General features: G+C 37.1%; 2 non-coding genes across 2 annotated transcripts; one reads left to right on the forward strand and one right to left on the reverse strand.

Annotated features, from left to right (window-relative positions):
- Positions 1-6684: 6684 nt before the first annotated feature.
- Positions 6685-6758, reverse strand: TRNAI-GAU (transfer RNA isoleucine (anticodon GAU)). The gene has a single exon. It is a non-coding gene; the product is annotated as a tRNA-Ile (tRNA).
- Positions 6759-7001: 243 nt separating this feature from the next.
- Positions 7002-7075, forward strand: TRNAS-GCU (transfer RNA serine (anticodon GCU)). The gene has a single exon. It is a non-coding gene; the product is annotated as a tRNA-Ser (tRNA).
- Positions 7076-21777: the final 14702 nt, after the last annotated feature.

Below are 21777 nucleotides of genomic sequence, written 5' to 3' on the forward strand. Positions count from 1 at the left end.
AGTCAAGGCAACTATAATTATTAATTATTAAAGAGAACAGAAAATATCTATTTAGATTTATATTCGCACCTCTATCTCTCGATTTACTAGCTACCTGTGAGCAACGACCTTAACAAGGAGGATCAAAGGGAGTTATGATAGTTGGCAAACAGTATATTTCGTCGATGCTGCTGCCACCTACAGGCAAATTGCTTGAAAAAGGCGTCAAATCAGATAATTTCGAAATATCAGGCTATTTCTTGAGTTTTAAGAAATCCGTCCGGACCCCGGACGAAGGCCTAAAAAAGGATGACATGTCCGGACAAAAGAGGACGTCTGGCCACCCTATACTAGGCCAATATTAAAAATTAATTCAACAAATATAATTTACATTCAGATTTAACAATGATTAAATCACAAGATCATCTTTTATCACCCCTTCACACATATAAAATATTCATTTACTAACACCAACAGGTTCAGAAAGATATAACTTAGAATTATTCATATTTGGTAAATATGGTTTCCGATGTGAATTTATAACATAAGTAATATCAGCTACCACGGCAGAGATCTTAAATTTACTGGTTGTAAATTTTGATAAATACACAAAATGATTAACTCCAAACTTGCCGTTGCCAAAATTACGAACTCTCAGAAATACCTCTTATCTTACATTGATTCCCGTCGTTTTCATGTGTTAAAAAGGAGACCGAGATTAGCCCATTACTGAAAAAAACATGCAGTCCCGCGCTGGAGATAGTGAGAGCGACCAGCTCAACCTTCTACCACAGTGCTAGTGCCGTACATGCGAGCAGAATCGAAAATAATAAAACCATTACATCGGAAATCTGACCTCTCGACTTTGTCGAATTACAATAAAACACTCATACCGTTACATCATATACTAGGTAGAGGTGCTATTTTTGGTAACAGCAATAACCGTGATATTTCTTATAATAACTTGTTTGATATGCTTCTCTGAGTGTAACTTGCAAATCTATAGATAATTTTTAACAGATTTGTAATCGCGAAATGTTGCGAAACGATCCTATTGGCGCGAAACGAGAATAATGACCTTGTGCAATATTTGAAACAATTTAGTGATTCCGACATTGCATTTTCGTATTTTCGTGGTACAATGTGAAGAAAGCCATTTTATTTGAGGCAGCCTTTGTAAAGGAACAATGTATCAAGATTGCCTCTGCAATCATCTTTCTTGAAGAAAGTGTGTACCGTACTGCTCACAAACTTGTCCTTAAAGTTAATTCCTAGATGTAGTGCATGGGTTAATTATAGTTGAGACGACCAGTGCTGTACTTGAGACACTTCAAGGCGAGAGGAGAGAGAGGGAAGAAAATAAAATTAAGAGTCTTACAGAAAAGAGTATGAGAAAGATGAAAAAAAAAATAGTAGAAAACTCAGCAGGAGTTGTTTTCCAAGCCATTTCTAAACAATTCTATCTCCAATGTACAGGTTGTTTAAAAAATACGGGGCATAATTTCAGGTATGTATTTCCCACATGTAGACAATCAAAATAGTTCATTACAACATGTGTCCGAAAATGCTTTATTTCCGAGTTATGGCCTTCACAACATTGAAATTCACCGGAACGTTTTCTTACCGCAGGTCGTTGCCGTCAAAGGAGACATTAAGAGGGCACTCCGACAGTTCATTCCGAGGCGAAGGTTACATTCAGTGTTGTGTAGGCGTTAGACTGTGCGACATGTATTCAAATCAAGAGCTGGCAGAGATACACTTCATGTACGGTAAGGCGGACGGCAATGCTGCGCTGGCTCGTCGTTTGTACCAGGAGAGGTACCCACAGCGACAATGTCCAGATCGGAAGACATTTGTACGTCTCCATTACCGTCTGTGCGAGTATGGAAAATTTAACTCTCCTGGTTTGGGAAGGGGACGACCAAAATATACAACTCCAGAAGTATAGGAGGAGATTCTGGAGGCTGTGAACATGACTCCTTCTATCAGCACACGAAGGGTAGCGTTGCAAGTCAGTGTTCCTCATACGACTGTCTGGAGACTGTTGAAAGAGTGTATCCTTATCATTTGCAACGTGTACAGGCCCTGTCACCAGCAGATTACCCTGCACGAGTTAGGTTCTGTCAGTGGTTCTTGCAGCAGTGTGGTGTAAATCCGAACTTTCCTGCCTTAGTATTATTTACAGATGAAGCACAGTTCACACGAGATGGCATAACAAATTTCCACAATCAGCATGTATGGGCGTATGAAAACCCACGTGCAACAGTTCCATCTTATCACCAGGTGCGGTTCTCCATCAACATGTGGGCCGGTATCATTGGTGATCGATTAGTTGGACCCCATGTACTTGTAAACAGACTTACGGGGCATGCGTACACAAACTTCCTGGAAAACACCATACCTCATGTTTTAGAAGACACTCCACTGATCAATCGTCAACACATTCACTTCTTGCATGATGGCGCTCCTGCACACTTCAGTCGTACGGCTCGCCGGTACTTGGATCGAAGGTTTCCTGATCGATGGATAGGTAGAGGTGGCCCAATTGCTTGGCCTCCACGCTCACCTGATTTCTACTTGTGGAGCTATTTAAAATCATTGGTTTATTCGTCTCCGGTGCCTGATTTGGAATCCCTTCGGAATCGAATTGTGGCATGTTCTGAGGACATACGCAATACTCGTGGAGTTTGGGATCGTGTTCGCAGGTCAATGATACATCGATGTGAGGTCTGTATTCAAGCAGGAGGTGGACATTTTGAACATCTTCTGTAATGACAACGACCTGCGGAAAGAAAAACGTTCCGGTGAATTTCAATGTTGTGAAGGCCATAACTGGGAAATGAAGCATTTCCGGACACATGTTGTAATGAACTATTTTGATTGTCTACATGTGGGAAATACATACCTGAAATTATGCCCCGTATTTTTGAAACACTCTGTATAATGTCTTGCTCAATAAATGAAAACTTATATATATATATATATATATATATATATATATATATATATATATATATATATATATATATATATAATTTTCTGCATATATATATATATATATGCAGAAAATTCCTATGCTGAATAGTATAGGCTTATTGATAAACAGAATTTCTTTCGTGGGATTCTTACGCTTCAGACCCAAGTAAAGAAAGCTACAGGACGTGTTAGAAAGACAAAGGAAATTGAATCTTATGAGTAACGCAAACTCAGTTTCCAACTTCAGTTAAGCAGTGCGTCTCTACTATACGTTACATGAAAATGTTTTTGGAAAAAACGTTTCATCTATATAGTCGTATTTTGCAGTTTAGTAAAGCAATTAAAACTAAAATTTACACACGGTGATAATTTGTTTATTATTTAGATTTGTGCTTTATTAATGTTTAATTCACTTCGAATTAAATATATTTTAATGTGCTCTAAGACAAAATTTATAAATGCTGAATAATGACTGTTCTGAAGTCTTTAATTAATTTTTTTTTTTTTATTTTATAAACTTTCTTTACTAAAAGGCTGCCAAGACTGACAAATGTCCTAGCTACTTATAATCGTGTACTTACTTACCTACTTACTTACTGGCTTTTAAGAAACCCGGAGGTTCATTGCCGCCCTCACATAAGCCCGCCATTGATCCCTATCCTGTGCAAGATTAATCCAGTCTCTACCATCATATCCCACCTCCCTCAAATCCATTTTAATATTATCTTCCCATCTACGTCTCGGCCTCCCTAAAGGTATTTTTCCCTCCGGCCTCCCAACTAACACTCTGTATGCATTTCTGGATTCGCCCATACATGCTACATGCCCTGCCCATCTCAAACGTCTGGATTTAATGTTCCTAATTATGTCAGGTGAAGAATAAAATGCGTGCAGCTCTGCGTTGTGTAACTTTCTCCATTCTCCTGTAACTTCATCCCTCTTAGCCCCAAATATTTTCCTAAGCACCTTATTCTCAAACACCATTAATGTATGTTCCTCTCTCAAAGTGAGAGTCCAAGTTTCACAACCGTACAGAACAACCGGTAATATAACTGTTTTATAAATTCCGACTTTCAGATTTTTTGACAGCAGACTACATGATAAAAGCTTCTCAACCGAATAATAACACGCATTTCCCATATTTATTCTGCATTTAATTTCCTCCCGAGTGTCATTTATATTTGTTACTGTTGCTCCAAGATATTTGAATTTTTCCACCTCTTCGAAGGATAAATCTCCAATTTTTATAGTTCCAATATTCTGGTCACGAGACATAATCATATACTTAGTCTTTTCGGGATTTACTTCCAACCCTATCGCTTTACTTGCTTCAAGTAGAATTTCCGTGTTTTCCCTAATAGTTTGTGGATTTTCTCCTAACATATTCACGTCATCCGCATAGACAAGAAGGTGATGTAACCCGTTCAATTCCAAACCCTCTGTGTTATCCTCAATTTTCCTAATTGCATATTCTAGAGCGAAGTTAAAAATTTCGAATGAATCCCTTTAAGGCACAAATGACTATTTTTCTAATAACAGTATTGTTGAGGCCTAATTTTTTGCAGGTTTTGGCAAAGGAGGTGGTTATGATTCTCCTTGCTCCCACCATTAAACTGACAACCTCGATTTCTGAAAGGTGGTAGGCCTATTTTTCTCTTTTAATGTTATGTCGGTTTGTATATTATGTTTACTTTTGTTCAGTATCCACCTCGGCCAATTGTTCGCCATGTGTTTCGAATCTGTTTGTAGGTTCAAGAATGAAAGTCCAGTTGTTTTTGATGGCAATAACGTTGATACGTCGAACACTGACGTGTGTGGCTAATCCTTGTGTACCTTCTAGTATACAGTGAACTCAACCTCCTGCAATTCCTCAGCAAGAATGGAGCGGATTGTGTGGTGACGTATTTTGCTGAGGGTCTCGCCGTAGGGGCAGAAACCGAGGATATGAGGAAGAGTTCCACCTTGTTTAGTGCGTCAATCCATTTTATTATTTAGTCAGTTTAGTACTACTAAATACCAATTTATTTCATCATGACATAGGATCGGTACATACAGAGTGGGAATAACATAACTTCAGATTTTAACAGCTTAAACCTTGGGTAGAGCACAAGAAAAAATTCTAATGCCATATTAGTTTCAAATGAATACTTTTCTCAGAACAAAGAATTTTGTCCTAAATATTGTGAATTTTATTAGTAACAACAATGAGATTTATTCGTCACAACAGTAATTCCTTTCTACAATTCACCTTAAACGCTCTCGTCAACAATTGGATCCTCACTCAACACAGTATTCGTTATAGCACTCCACCGACGACAATGATAATTTACTTGGACTATTACGCACAACAATGAACTGTTAATCTTAACTAATATTTACAAAGCACTATTTACAAATCAGAACTATCAGTTCTCAGTTCACAGTTCTTCTAGCTCAGCCACTCGAGTTCACAGTATCTCGAACCACAGACCTCCAGAGACAGTTCACTGAACTCGAACTCAGGTCCCCTCCAACTGCGGTCCACTGCACTCGAACTCAGGTCCCTCCAACTGCGGTCCACTGCACTCGAACTCAGGCCTTCGGATGCTGACGCAGATGCGGACGCACACTCGAGTCGAACTCCGGCACACAAGTCTGGCTTGCTTGCTCTGGCTTTCTCACTGACTGGCTGACTAATCAACTGAAAACTCTGAAAACTGCTGTCGTTCCTTCGCGACCGTAATTTATAACCACAGTGACGTAACCTCGAAGGTTCCACCCGTCTCTAGAGATGGCATTCCAGAGAAATCCAGAGCCCTCTCCTCTCTACCAGCACCAGATGCGCGCGCAAACTCGTCGCGTGACGTAATACACCCTCTCTCTTCTCTCCACCGCGCGACGTCACTCAATGTTCCGTGCAGCCTGTGCGATCTGCTTTCATGCGGGACGCTGGTCGTGAGTTCGAATCTCACGTCGCTGTCACAATATCAACACTGTTTTACTCGATAAGTATTATCCGAACGATTCTGTTTTTTTACTCTGATCATTAGAGAAACCGATAAGGGAACGTGAATGCCAATGCAAACATTCTAAATCTTCACGGCCAGCACCTCCAATCCATCTCCGTCGTGTATTCAGTTCGTTTCTGACATCTAAGTGGTAATAGGGGGGTGCATCTCCTCACAGAAAGACTGTCGCTTGGCTTTGTCGTTGGTTTCAGAGCCTACAACAAATGCAGACGGTATGGATGGAACTTCAAACTTTTCCGTAAAATCTTCCACACAGTTTGTTGGGGGGATGTTTAATTCTCTACTGACTCTTACGGTGTATTTCTGTTGACTTCGTATGAAACTCTCTCTCACACGCTTCACATTTGCCTCACTTACTGATGGAGACCGGTTGACTTCCACTTACAGATGCATCCCCTCGTTTTGAAGTCAGTGTACCACTTACGGATACTGGACGCACTGGGTGGATCAACACCAAATTTTCTTCTAAAATTGCGTTGTACAGTGACAACAGACTGGGATATGTGGAAATCTAGCACACAAAATGCCCCCCTGTCTTCGTTTGCAGCCATTTTTATGTTATATCGTGTCCTAGCAACGAAATTAATAAATATGCGGCAAGTTCACCAAAAAAATATTTGAGTTTCCATTGATACCAATATCATGTTTCTAAGTGTCTCCTAACGATAGTTATTCAAGTTTGTAATCAGAAAGATTATTGAATAATTTCAAGGAAAAATTGTTCCGGGGCCGGGTATCGATCCCGGGACCCTTCGCTTATCGCGCGAACGCTCTACCGACTGAGCTACCTCAGGAACTATACACGACACCGTCACAATTTTTCCTTCCCCCCCCCCCCAAACCTGCTTTACAGGGAGCTACTACCTGAAAGCCAGATCTGTATAATACATTCGCTACTGGAGGTACGTTAACAGAAAGCCACAATTTAAAGTCACACAGTAATTGTGTGCACTCACAGTTGAGTTCTGGCGTCTTGTCAGCTCATGTGAGTTGTGTGGATATAAAAAAAGGAAAAATTGTGACGGTGTCGTGTACAGTTCCTGGGGTAGCTCAGTCGGTAGAGCGTTCGCGCGCTAAGCGAAGGGTCCCGGGATCGATACCCGGCCCCGGAACAATTTTTCCTTGAAATTATTCAAACCTGCTTTACAGGGAGCTACTATCTGAAAGCCAGATTTGTAGAAAGATTATTAATAGTAACACTGTATTATTAGACAAGCATACAGCGAACTTCATAGTGTGCTTAGCAAGACGCCGGACCTCCATTTCATGCAACGCAAGACGTCACACTGAAATAAATATTCATGTCCTAGCTATATTCGATCCCAAGAACAGTCAGCTTCCACTCAATGTTGTAACTGTGCCTTAGCATGGGAGGTACCATGAACACTAGATACCCTCAATATGAAGACGTAGGAGAAAGTTTCTTGCTGAAATTTCAAACGGCAAAAAAGCAGGATTACATCATATTTTCTCCCTTCCCATTATAATTTTGTAGTTGGCATTAAAGTATGAATCAACATCCTCTTTTCATTTGAAATGTGTTCGTGGGCCGGGACGTCGGGAGGAGCAGCATCTGTGTAACCCTGCTCACGGCTTCAGCTGGAAAAATAAATAGTCTGTCAACCGATGTGTGTCTGTGGCTTGTATTATTTTATCATCTCCAACACGTCCGTCTGATGATGACCTAAATGTTTCGTTCTGAGATGTGTCTGTTCTTCTCGATCACCAATAAATCACTCCTTAGCTGCCATCGTCACTTACGGAAGTTCATGCGTGATTAATCTAAAGTTTCTTATCGAACATGGTTATTTTATTTGGACCTAATATAGTTATGAACTCTCTTCACAATCGAAGTCCAGCAGAGCCGATGCTTACAATACTGATGGCTTCACACAGAATAGATCCCGTTAACAACTGCCTAAATCAGTTGCTGTGCTACGTGCTTTCTCCAAGTGCGTTCATTCTAGGATTGTCGTTTTCAGGGCTTATTGTTTGTTGCCATTCGGAATATATGTAAAGGGGAAAGAGACTAAGACTCTGTCACATGTGTGGTATAATTTTGTATGTATAGCTTCGATAAGAGAATATCTATCCGTTTGACAATATTATAAAAGTGTTTTGTTTTACATTTACAAGAAAACAATCTGCGATTATGTTATCGTACTTAATAAGATGCGGCGGTAGGTTTTATCAGCAATTGAATTCCAGTACCGCTATTAATTGATGACACTCCATTCTCTAGTACAGGGACGGGGAATTCATATTGCAAACAGAGCAGTCAGCATGAGTCCCTGCATACAATAGCAACTGAGGTAGCGTGAGAAGCTAAGCTTTCTGAGAGAGGTTGTTCCCCGTCGCTGCTCTAGTATAATATACAACAGCGGTCGTCAGCACAGAGCACCAGGGAGCTATCGTCTGTTACCAGCAGAGAACACAGTGTACCGTGGTGCATTCGTAGCTGCTAGCGGGTATGCTCTCTACCTCTTCCTGCTGTACGACGGGACACACAGGATGGCTCCGCTTACTCTTTGCACATTTCAGCGAGTGCTGACGACCACTAATATACACTTACTTAGGGCTTTTAAGGAACCCGGAGTCTCATTGCCACTCTAACATAAGCCCGCCATCAGTCCCTACCCTGAGCAAGATTAATCCAATCTCTATCATCATATCCCACCTCCCTCAAATCCATTTTAATATTATCCCCCCACCTATTCTCTTCCTCCCCAAAGGTATTTTTCCCTCTGGCCTCCCAACTAACACTCTATATGCATTTCTGGATTCGCCCATACGTATTACATGCCCTGTCCATCTCAAACGTCTGGATTTAATGTTCCTCATTATGTCAGGTGAAGAATAAAATGCGTGCAGTTTGCGTTGTGTAACTTTCTCAATTTTCCCGTAACTTCATCCTTCTTGGCCCCAAATATTTTCCTAAGCACCTTGTTCTCAAACACCTTAACCTCTGCTCCTCTCTCAAAGTAAGAGTCCAAGTTTCACAACCATACAGAACAACCGGTAATATAACTGTTTTATAAATTCTAACTTTCACATTTTTTGACAGCAGACTAGTTGATAAAAGCTTCTCAACCGAATAATAACAGGCATTTCCCATATTTATTCTGCGTTTAATTTCCTCCCGAGTGTCATTTATATTTGTTACTGTTCTCCAAGATATTTGAAATTTTCCACCTCTTCGAAGGATAAATCTCCAATTTTTATGTCTTCATTTCGTGCAATATTCTGATCATGAGACATAATGATATATTTTGTCGTTTCGGAATTTACTTCCAAACCTATTTCTTTACTTTCTTCAAGTAAAATTCCCGTGTTTTCCCTAATAGTTTGTGGATTTTCTCCTAACATATTCACGTCATCCGCATAGACAAGCAGCTGATGTAACCTGTTCAATTCCAAACCCTCCCTGTTACTCAGAACTTTCCTAATGGTATACTCTAGAGCAAAGTTAAAAAGTAAAGGTGATAGTGCATCTCCTTGCTTTAGCCCGCAGTGAATTTGTAAGAACATTCAATAAAAAATCTCACGGAATCTGTAAATAAATCGAACATTTGACACTTTGCTAAGAAAAGCATTGTTCTCAAATTGTATTTCTATTATCTTCTGACGTCATCTGGCCTATAATCTCTGCCTACCTGCCTGCTCTTTCGTCAACGCTCTAATGGAAGTGTAAATTATGGCGTAACTAAAACTCAGAATAATTTATTGCTGAACTAACAGAACTCTTCTCGCATTAGCTCTGCATCACGAGAGTGTGACGCGTTACCATGGCAACATACATGGCCACTGACTATGAAGATGGGCGACGCCCAACGTCTAGAATACTACCAGGGATACGGATAAGAACACGTTCTCTGCAGTGTGGTCAATTATCAATGTATATGCGGGGCTTTTTCAAGCACAGGAAACAATGTACGCAATTTATCTTAATGTGCCAAGCTTAATTCAGAAGTAAGTGAAAATGCAGAAGACGCCCAACACGTGGGACTTGTCATTAAGATGCGCTCCCTGGTGGGAACTTATTGGATGAAGGCTGCGTGGGGAATCCTTCAGACATGTTGTTATTAACACATGATGAGTTACCGTTTATTTTTATATTCTCGTTATACAAAATATGCCGGTTGTGTCACACATTCCTATATTGTGACAGAAACATCTATTTTCAGCTACTCTAAATAAAAAAATGGCAATACCAATTACACTGGTCTGTGAAGTAAAACCGTTATTTTAAATTAGAAAATGATTTAAGTTAATTTAATTATGTTGAGTCCAAATAAAGATTAATTTAATCCTGCTGAATTCAAAGAAAAAATAGTTTTTCCTTTTGAGTCAGAATTTTTCACAGTTCACAAAATTATTTTTCATTAAAAACTCCCCCAACATATACACTATAGAGTACAGAAAAAGTACACATATTTTAGCTCATTTACTTCGGTAACTAGAAGTGTTATCAAAAGCAACAGTATTCAAATTATGAACTAAGAAAGAGTTCGGTTTAAATTGACATTTATGTAGCTACAAACCTGTTTTATGAATAATTATTGTAGTCTCCATGAAATGGCTTTAACAATAGGCCTAGTAACATGTTCCTTACGTGAATATAGACTTTTAAAACTACTGATTTACCAAAAAATATGTGTAAAATCTTTAAATATGACGTTCAATTTCGGAGTGTGCTCATTTTCCATTTTTTTCATGTCCTGATGAAACTTCTCATCCTCATCTACACAGAACTCCTAAATTTTCGGGGAAGTATTAGAGATGAAAATATAAGAAATGAAGTTTTTCATTCAAGTTGCATCCAAGTAGTCTCAGTTTTTGCAACATGTTTCCTATAGTTTCTTTACAACGAGTGTCCTTCGTATTTCCTAGGAACTTGATAACTACATCCTTGAATGCATTCCACGGCTCTAACTTCAAGTTATTCATCTGTCAGCAAATGTGACATCTCTGATAAGTTTCTTAATTTATATTCTATCAAATACACCCTATTTCGTTAGCTTTTGATAGAGCTGGAAACTGATTACTGTGATAGTTGGAAGTATGAACCATTGTGGTCCAACGCTTTGACATTTTGTTTCATGATATCGACCTCAATGTGCAATGGGAACAATTTTTCAGTGGATTAACCAAATTTTCATATTTAACATTTTTTTCTTTCTGGTACTAAACTAGTGACTTCCAAAGATTCCTCTGTGAGAATTTGCTGAGCGATATTTTAGACAAAATACTGTTTACGAAATTGTGAAATTGTATTACATATGAAAAACTTGATGTGACCTGATCAATTACTTCATTAGAACCTAGCAAAAGTACTTGGTTTATACAATAATTAGAGATACGTTGTTTTCGCAAAACACGGATTCGCGAAATATGGCTTTTCAGGTGATAGCCTATAATTAAGTGAACACTTTATGTTTTAAGCCATTCCAGGTCAAAATATTGTAAGTTTAAACTTGCGAAATAACGCGAAATTTTGTGTATGCATGAATTCTTTGTTGTTAGCACAAATTTATTTGAAATCATTGTTTTTCAAGAGAAATTACGACTTTTTTACGAAATTTTAATTGTAAGAGCTCAAAAGATATAGGTATTGATCAGAAGTTGCCTAAATAAGAAATTAATGCAATAATCTTTGGGTCATCTAAGTTCATTGCGCTCTGTATTGTTAGCAGGGGTTGACAATGATTGCATTTAGCTGTATTTACGGTTTTTTAAAATCAGGTAGTGGGATTTTATTAAAAATTGTGATTGAAATATAATTTGTTTTGCATTTGATATTCATGTGCAACATTTTTAATTTAATATTTATTCAATCTCTATTGCAATATAAAATTTTGATGTAATACTCAAACCATATTTCGTGTGACTTCTACTTAAAATATAAAGTAGAAATAGCATAAATAATTGGTCACAAATCTCTCTATACAACATGTAAGTACCAGAACAAAACTGCAAGCTTTGCTGAAATGTAAAAAAATCCTTACCATTCCCTTGGTGATACTGACCTCTAGTATGTGGTGTTATATGAGTACAAAGGTTATATTTTTAACACGAAGTAAGACCTAATTTATGTTTTTATGCGAAATAACACTGAAATTGACTAAACTTTTATATAGAAATTTAAGATTTTTATTCACCGTAAATTAGGATCCCTAATAATAATAATAATAATAATAATAATAATAATAATATAAAAAATTAATCTTCTGAATACTAAACATACTGCATCTTCCCAAATTTAATTTATTAAATTACAGCTCGCAAATTTGCAGTTTAAAATTTGATGGAAAAATACAATTTTTATCTTATAAGTTGCTATAATTGACCGTTATTTCAGATGTTTATGACAAGTGTTCATATTATAATAACACATAATGGCCATTTAGCTGCGTATAATATACAAAGTTTCATCTTTCTTAGTAATTAGTGTAATTATTTTCATTGTTACATTATAATATTAGTAAGTTAGCCATAATGAAATTGTTTCAAGCCTTAACATGATGTAAAAATTACTTTGTTGCTAAGTTACCAATTGGATATAAATGAAATGTTTGTTTATATAATCAACGAATTACTTCACATGATGAAATAATGATATCTAAGATACCATTATTTCAAATGTAAAGTAATGAGTTATTTTTGACTGTTAACAGTTTGATAACAGGGCACTAAGACACTAGAATGAAATAAAATAATTTTCCGTATACTCGTATTGTAACTGTTGATAGTCCTATCGACTGTTCAAGAGAAGAAGAAATATGTGGGCGTTATTAAAAGGAACTACGAGACGCATCAAGTTTGCAAAGTTTGAGTTAAGAACCCGCTGTCTCTGTAAAAGTTATTGCATTCAAATTGAATATACGAAATGAATACAAATAATGCTAAGACACATTAATCAATAAATGAATTAAACGCAAATAATGATAGCATTCGCGGAATTCCTTTACACTTTTTAATAATCATATATATTTTTAAGTAATGAAAATTTTATTCAATTACGAAACCTGGAGAAACTGTTTTACATTAACTCTGGGGCCAAGTTTTGGGCCGGCCCCGGACGAATCACCATAAACAAAATATTTATTAAAGCAATCACGAAGGTGGGTAGTGTCTGATAATAACTAATTTCAGGCGCACTGTTTGTGTTGGTGCGCGTATGGTTTCATCGTACACATGTGATGCCGTATTATTATTCCACCCAGACTGAAGTTTATGTGTGCTGAGTGAGAGGAGTATGTAAATCGCTGGGATTTGAGGTGATCAACCTTTATTTTTCACCCACTACACAAGTACTGTGTTGTCTGTAATAAACATGGCTGCAACACAGTGTCACTGAAGTGCTATCATATACGCCTATAAGTTACGTTGGATTTAATACCTCCTTTCTTCGGTACTCACTTGAGAATAGGGTATTTCGTAACGGCTATCAGCATAATCTTTACCACATCCATGTAGTCAAAGGATGATTCTCATCACTAAGTACAGAATATTATGGATTTATTTACTAACACAATTTTTTCCACTACAGCTTACAAGCTTGCTTTGGTTATGCTGTTGTTCTGTAGATTGATGATGATGATGGTGATTATTATTATTATTATTATTATTATTATTATTATTATTATTATTATGACGACGACGATATGATGTTGAGCGTTTGTGATGGTGGTTGTAAAGGTGGATGATTTGATTGTATTACTCGATAATTGGCATTATATGTTGGTTTATTCTCCAGAGAGGTGTGAATAAATAAACTGAAGGTCCAGTTCTTACACATAGAGGAGTTTTTAAAACCTTAATAATTTTTTCACTGATCAATTTTATACAAAAGATTTACTCAAAATTTAAAGTAAATATAAAGTAATGTTACTAATACTAGGCGAAATATATTTAGATAAAAATAAAGAACTGTAAATATGCAGTATTTGTGGACCTGGAGAAGGCTTTTGACAGAGTGGATTGGAATAAACATGGAGATCCTGAAGAAAATTTTCATGGATTGGAAAGAGAGAAGGTTATGCAGTAATTTTTAAGCGAAACGAGTCAAAGTCAGGATAGGAAAATAAATGCCAGTGGGAAGTGAAATAGGGAAAGGAATACGAAAAGGATGGCCAATTATAACCATCCTGTTCAACATCCAGTTGGAGAATTTAGTGAAGAGCTGTTTTCGGAACATGGAAGAGGTGACAGTAGGAGGAAGAAGAATAAAGTGCATAATATTTACTGATGATATGCTCCTACAGGTAAATGATAGGTATGAGCTGTATGAGATGGAAATAAATCTAAATAAGTAGAAATACATTGTTTTAGGAGGAATAATAAAAGAGGTAAATGTGCGAATTCGAAATGAGGCAGTAGAACAAGTGGACAGCTTCAAATAGTTGGAATGTACTGTAAGTAGTAATATGAGCTGCTGCGAGGAAGTCAAAAAGAAGATAGCAATGCCAAAGGAAGGTTTCAATAGAAAAAGAAGTGTCTTCTGTGGTCCTCTGGAAAAATAACTCAGGAAGAGACTAGCGAAGTGCTTTGCATTGAGTGTGGCAGAAATATGGACATTACAGCAAATTGAAGAGAAACTTCTAGAAGCATTTGAAATGTGGATATGAAGAAGAATGGAGTGTGTGAAATGGACAGGCAGAATAAGAAATGAAGCTGTGCTGGAAAGAGTGGGTGAAGAAAGAATAAAGATGAAAATGATCAGGAAGAGAAAAAGAAATTGGCTGGGTCAGTGTTTAAGAAGGTTTTGCCTACTGAAGGATGCACTAGAAAGACGGGAGAAAAGTTTGGGAGAGAAAGATATATTAGATGGTAGACAACATTGATATATAAACTGTATGCTGGGTTTGCAGTGAAATATCTGTCCTTGAGCAGAAAACTACCAATGAATGAACAGTATTTAACTCTACCTCATACCACTCAATGTCATGAACACTATGTTCTGAAGGTGATCTCCATTCTTCAAGTCTAGATTCTGTGCTTCTCATTACGTGATGCAACATGTCCACAGAAACTTCATTACGAATTCACATTCTTTGAGTTCTTCGATTTTTCATGGGGATCAGTCATTGAACACCTTACTCTACAAATACTTTACAAAATGAATTCTTGTGCTATCATAACTAGCGATCTTGTGAGCTATGGAATGTCACCATACCTGAAGATAATATGGTCAGAAAACGGACCCTAGACTGCCTTAATTAATTGTCTATCCGTGTAACTCATTGTCCCATCCTGTTGAAACCACTTGTCTGGATTTATTTTATGTTTCTCCACAATTTGAGAAGACAAAAATTATTCAATCCTTCGGACATATCGCCTGATGTGATGGTAACAGAATTCCCATTATCGTCCTCAAAGAAATAAGGACGATGATTAGGCCTACACACCATTTGGTGACTCTGGCACTGTGCAACGTTCCAAATATATTTTATGCTATTCATCACCGAAAGTTTTGTTTATTGACGTACCAGATGGAAACTTGTTTCATCGCTCATTAGCATATTGTGAATAGCGTCTTCATTAACGTTTGTGAGGTTCAGGAGTTTGCAACAAAAAATCGTACGATTGGCTTGATCAGCTTTCTTTAATTGAATTTTATATGAATGCATGTGTAAATTCTTATAAAGCATCTTTCGAAGATTGGTGTTCGACAAGCCAAGTGAAACTGCTTGACGACGCAGAACCTTAGAGCTATGCAGTTTAACAGCTCTTATGCAGTTAATTTTTTCTGAAGTACGTACAGTTTTTTGTTGGAGGCTTTTTTTCAGCGCAAAACCAGATGCTCCAAAATTCTGCATGCGGATTTTAATGGCATGGATTGATGATGTCATATCACTGCTACTATAGGTATTGTAGTGATGTCGAAATAGCCATTGCAACCACAAAGCTACCCCCATTTTTTTTTTTGTAACACAAGTTGTTCACTTGTAGAATGAAGGTTCAGTTCTTATTGATAACAAAATTAAAATATCAGAATGTGACCGGAAACAGCCGATGTTTACAATTACACATTTCATTAGCTCATCTTGTAATATGATTTTTTGCACGATAATGTGTTTTTTCGTCGTTACAGCAAACGGCCGCCACGATTGAAAGTTGATTTTACTGATTTCAGACTTACCAATCTAGATAAGTATGTTGCATTATTACAAATAACTGCTCTAGGGTTGTAATGAAAACTACTGCCTTCTATTTATGCTACAATGCATGTAAAATTCATACACAAAAGACAGTGTTAATTGAAGCGGGTGAGATCAATAACCCTTCAAGTCTATTTACACAAATTTCGAGAAAAATGCAAAAAAAGAAACATTTTTTTTATTTCTTACGTAATTATTAACGTTTGCATGTAATATTTCTGGTGGTTTTAGAGATCAAGACAAAGTAGTATACCAACTTTTAAAGTCGTAACACTTTTGGAAATTTCCAAAATTTAATTTCAAAATTGCAAAAAATGAATGAACAGAAGTGGACTTGAATGGTTATTGATCTCACCGTTTCAATTAAAATACATTATACGAAAGAAATCACTGCATTTGAAATGTACTGAACTTTATTTAAACAATTCAAACTTCACTTAACAAAAGAAATAAAAATCATTCCAATTGAAAATGAAATATTACAAGTACCTGAATCATTTTTATTCCTTCACATTGAAGTTGATGGTGAAGTTTGTACGTTAGCCAGATTGCTAACATCAGTCAGCTGTTAATAGTGTAACGTCCGTACAGTGTATTAAACAATTCAAACTTCACTTAACAAAAAGAAATAAGAATTATTTCAATTAAATACGAAATATTACAAGTGCCTGAATCATTTTTACTACTTCAGATTGAAGTTGATGGTGCAGTTTGTACGTTGGCCAGACTGCTAACATCAGTCAACTGTTCATAATGTAACGTACTCGCTCTTTTCGTTCTTCAAACGGTGATGGTGGTGATGGAAGCTATTCTAAATCTTTTCAATAACATTTTCGGAAAAACGTTCTTTCAATTTCATAAAAATTTTCAACTTCCGGAAAATTACATTTGGGGGTCTATATTGAAAAAAATATCAGGTCCATTTTTTTTTGTTAAATTTCGACCGGCCAGAGGCCGTTTTCCAAAGTTATCTATTTTTGTTTTCTGTTTGTTTACCTTTGTTTCCTTTGTTTTTACTTATACTAATACAATCACAACACCCATGCCCGAGGCGGGACTCGAACCCACAACCCTTCGGACCAAGCGATAGGGACATGCCGTGCCCCTACCGCTTGAGCCATCCGGGCCGGCAAAACATTTCGGAAAGAGTGAAGTGAATCTACAGTGGTAGTGATGGCGGCATGAGGGTAGTGGGAAAAATGAATATGTTGTACAGGTCAGTTAAGCCGTTTATTTCGTGAAGGCTGTGAGATGCGAAATACTCAGAATTAACACTATGCGTTAACACAATAGCACCCAATTTGCTCTGCAAACAGCAGTTCTACATTGCCAGTGAATGCAATTGTTTCATCAATTCATTTCTCTGAATAGCGAATGACTGAAGAGAAAACGTGAGGTAAATTGATTCCACGACGTTGCGTCGCGCAGCACCTGTTTAAATTAAGTTTCATTTCGTTTTGAAGTATCGGGTTTCCCCCAGCCGTGGCAAGTAAATGGTTTATCTAATGCAGCGTGCCATCAATTGTGAGGGGCGCGCGGGCCCCAGCGGGGCACCGCTTAATGGGCAGACGAGCGTGTATCAATACTCGTGGGTGTTGTTTCAGTTCTGCCCGTCATGGGGGCTCATTATTCCAAGTTGATGACGCGTGTTTCCCCGGTGATTCAGCAGATTCGAGAGCATCAACCGCAGCGTCGTCGTGAAGACGGCGGGCATAGTGCAAAACGCTTGACGACTTCCTCTGGCGGGGGAGCACGCCAACTGAAAATGTGATAGTTTAATAAAATCCGTACGAATTTATAAGACTTCTTCTGTTGTGCAAGGTTTGAGCTTTACCAGCTCCGAGGTAAAAAATCTTACTATATTATCCACATTGACAATTTTGGCTTCATTGTCTTGCTAGTTTACAATGCAGCACTTGTTTCGTGTAATTAATACTGTATTTTGTACAACTGATTGTTGTTTTTTTTTTGTATATCAGCATGCTCCATTACATTGGAGTAATACTACATGCTTTACATAAAATATTACAATAATTAGTTACATAATTTATGAGAACAAGATATTTACAATTTTGATTGCGATCTTGAAATTCTTATAGATACAAGTGTTGCCTAATTGTACTTCTTATATTTTAGGTTACCATCATTGTTAATATTATTTCTAATTTCAATTCTGTTACATTTTGCCAAATTCTATGGATTTTATAAATTTTCTGAAGCTTTTGAGGTATGCTGTTGTGAACTGATCAAAAGGTGGAGGCCAGGTTTGACCTATGCGTATTATACTAGCTCGTAGGATTTTTCTTTCTTTTATCAGTGTGGCACATCTTAATATTACATGGTTGACTGTCTGCTCTTCTTTTAGTCTGCAAGGGCACGTTGGAGTAGGAATAATCTTGAATCTGTGAAGGTACGATCTTGTGAAGCCGTGACCTGTCACAATAGAACAGGTCACGGCTTCACAAGATCGTACCTTCACAGATTGTTTAGTCAGCTGTCCGAAGACAGGTCTGAACCTCACAAGTGGTACCAATAAGACAAAACTTACGAGGCAACTAAGCAGGAGAAATTTTTTTTCTGAAATGTTTGTGTTGCAAAGTTCCACTGTGTTTCGATCATTTAAACAACGATTTCCACTACTGTGATTGTGATTAGTACAGTGAATAATTTCAGGTATGCTTACATTCCCTTATCATTTCTTCATAGACTATTCTAAAGTCAATGTCATGAATATTATGTATGTGTTATGTAATTTTCGTAAGTTATATTATTTAAGGAGATTTTGACAGTTCGGTTTGCAGTTAGATGAGATTTATTGCCTGCTATGTATCTGTGCATTAGCTGTTACAGCTCTGGATTGAAGATTTTGAAAAAATCATATCTCAAAAACTAGGCTCTTTTCGGGTGTAGAAATTTATAGGACGGTTTCTTATTTCAAATGGAACGTATGGGGGAAAAAATCGTTGTGAAAATCCAGTATCACCTAGTGAGCTTTCCTTGTTAGAAGATGTATTCATATTTCAAGGTTATATCACACAGCCACGAAGCTCAATACGTAGTAAATATGCATCCCTAGATAGTTGTTAATCACTAGGATCGCTATTATCACCTCATTACAGACAATGCTAAATAGTACCTGCACAGTCTATTGTTCCTAGCACCCTCATAAACTCAAGCTTCGTGACTGTGTATACTAGACTGTGGTTATATCCTGTCGATCGCAGATCAGACCATAGTCCTCTGTTTTGAGAAACTGTCAGCCAACTAAGCGAAGACTGATAGTATTGGTGCAATTATTGAATTATAAGTATATATGAAGGTAAAAGTAAAGGTATCACTTATAAACACTATGAAGGCGCATGGATGACATGAAAGTAGAGCTTCATACTTTCATAACTTCGGCACTGGAATTATATAAGTGTTGTGAGCGGCACTACAATCTGATCTCCTTTTATCCCCAGAAAAGACTCGAAGCTAAATTTGATAGAGGCTGAGTATGTAGTGGTGCCTTTCTGGAAGTTTGGCAAAGAGAAAAATCCCACCTCCACCTGAGTTGAACTCGAAACTTCCAGTTCATAGACATTTGGTAATTCTAAGCTCTCAGTTGCTTTGTTTGTAACAAATCTCATGAAATTTACGGAAATCGAATCTCGGTCCCTTTTCAATGAGTAGACTTATCAGTAAGTTGACTGTGTTATTGAAGGATCCTGCTTGTGTGTACACTATAGTAAGGGATTTAGGCAGCCAACCAGACACTAAATGCTGGTTTGTAACTGTATCGCACGGGATTTAAATACAAAGCAAAGTGCAATCAAAAACCTCTTTGGGTGTGGGTACGAAGGAATCCATGAATAAGTGTGTATTTAATAGTAAGGCCGAATTACACTACAGCTAAACTATGGACAGGTTAAATTTATGAATAAGGTCTTGTTCCCCGTTTAATAATAATAATAATAATAATAATAATAATAATAATGATTTATTTTAGCTGGCAGAGTTAAGGCCGTAAGGCCTTCTCTTCCACACAACCAGCAAAAAGTGTATATACATATGCATGAACTTACAAAGAATTCAACAATTTGATTTAGATGAGAGTTACATGTATACAAGAGTTATTTACGAATTAAACAACAAAATACTATGAACTATTAATTAAACACTGAAATAAACTGGGTAGCAGAATTAAACTAAAATACATAGAATGTTAATATATTTCAAATTATATTAGATAATAGAAAGAGATTATTATGAGACAATTTTGAAAATGCAGCACAATCAGGATGATGTCTAAAGAAAAAAAACAACAGTGTAGTCAGTAATATTTTAAATCAGTATGATTGGAGTGAAATGCTAATAAGGTTATCTTTTAAGCTGTTCTTAAAGGTGTTTGTTGTCTTGCAGCCCCTAATACTTTGTGACAAGGAATTCCATTGACGCGTGGTGGATATTGTAAAAGATGAGGAATAACAAGATGTTCTATGAAGAGGTATATTTAGCGTGCCACAGATAAGTGATCTGGTATTTACGTCGTGGTTAGAGTATAGATAAGAGAAACGAGACGAAAGGTAATTTGGTGTTGAGGTGTGCAGAATTCGAAAGAGTAAAGACAAAGAGTGTAAAGTTCTGCGTTTACGGAGACGAATGGGCCTAGCTTAGCAGTCAGCTGAAATTTTCTCATCAGAGATGACTGTTTTGATTCGAACAATCTGTAAAACATTTGATAAACAAGTCTGCTTTGGAAACAGATTTCTTCTATCATTGTGGTTTCATCGATCCCATCGTGACACGAACGTATGAAGGTCTATCGCCATCCGGCTCCTGATCTCACGTCAACATATCTAAGCAAATGTGAACGATCATCCAGACAGAACTGAGGTATAGTGTGGTCAGTATGATGATGCCCCAGCTACATATTATAGTAGGTTTTCGAAACCGGAATCCTCCAAATTCATTAGATGCTGGATGGGCATCGGTCTCACACACTAGCCGAAATTTCATGAGAGAATTCCCCATGAGGACTCTAACCAGCACGCATTCCGTAACGCCAGTCCTAGGCATGATACCTTAGGACGCTACGGTGCGGGACTTTCATTTTACCATTGCTCCATAATTACTAACCAGTGAATTGACGGATTCTCACCACATGGTTGTTGTTTAGTCAACTGTCCGAAGACAGGTCTGAACCTCATAAAGGGTTAGGTACAGCTTACAGCTCAGCAACATTTTGGAAATATCCAACATTTTTTCTTCCATTACTGTATCTTGTACAATAATGAAAATTAGTATGTGTAAAACACTGTCCTTCTGCTATATGAAAAAAAATATTTTTGAGATTTAAAAAAATTATTTACTTTTTTTTTTTAATTCTGTTCACTGTGCAGTGAAGAAGCTTTTCCCACATAACTAAAAAACTATCAAGCATTCTGTGATGAAATTTATTGTGTATATTAATGCATGTCATATCTACAGTATGATGCAAGATCACTTCTCTATCTTTGATAGATTGTCTGATAAAAAATAAAACCATTTTACAAAATGTCAAATATCAGTATTTTCTTCTAACACAAAAAAAAATATTTATTAAGGAATGTAGTTGAAAGAGCATGATATTGTTAACATGAGTTTCAGCAATAAAATAAAAGAGAGAGAATATG

The sequence above is a fragment of the Periplaneta americana genome, chromosome 9, assembly GCF_040183065.1.
Source record: "Periplaneta americana isolate PAMFEO1 chromosome 9, P.americana_PAMFEO1_priV1, whole genome shotgun sequence".
Lineage (NCBI taxonomy): Eukaryota > Metazoa > Arthropoda > Insecta > Blattodea > Blattidae > Periplaneta > Periplaneta americana.